This window comes from Cucurbita maxima, unplaced genomic scaffold (assembly GCF_002738345.1).
Source record: "Cucurbita maxima cultivar Rimu unplaced genomic scaffold, Cmax_1.0 Cma_Scf01978, whole genome shotgun sequence".
NCBI classification, from domain to species: domain Eukaryota; kingdom Viridiplantae; phylum Streptophyta; class Magnoliopsida; order Cucurbitales; family Cucurbitaceae; genus Cucurbita; species Cucurbita maxima.
Window position 1 is genome coordinate 2,012 of NW_019273994.1, and position 427 is coordinate 2,438.

The 427-nt window shown below is 34.9% G+C and overlaps 1 long non-coding RNA gene across 1 annotated transcript; it reads right to left on the reverse strand.

The window, feature by feature from the left end:
• Nucleotides 1–17: 17 nt before the first annotated feature.
• On the reverse strand, nucleotides 18–421 carry LOC111475565. Its single transcript, XR_002716572.1, has 2 exons — nucleotides 290–421; nucleotides 18–57 (listed from the first exon to the last, which is right to left on the reverse strand). It is a non-coding gene; the product is annotated as an uncharacterized LOC111475565 (long non-coding RNA).
• Between the last annotated feature and the right edge of the window lie 6 nt (nucleotides 422–427).

Sequence of the window (427 nt, forward strand, 5' to 3'; positions counted from 1 at the left end):
CTCCATCTGGCTTTTTATCACTTTGAGGCTTTGCAAGGACAACCTCCAACACTTGGCCTGCATAAAAAAATCTCAGAAGATTATTATTATTACTATTTTGAAATGCAGATCTCAGAAGATTATTATTTCAGTCAAAAGAAGTCGAACAAATCATTTTTGAATTCACTCTTATCATCAAGGAACACAACACAATCCCGAAATATTTTTAACGTTTCACTGTAAATAAAAGCAGATATGATTGTACATTTCAGATTTCGAATGTAAATCTCAGAGAATATAGAAATAAAACCTTCAATTTCATATTTCTCTGTCTCTTTTACAGCCTTCAGTGCACTTGACCTCTCAGCATAATGGATGAATGCAAAATCCCGTTTACTATGCCCAGCTTTCCCAGGTGGCATATTCACTTTTGTCACATCCCCATGCT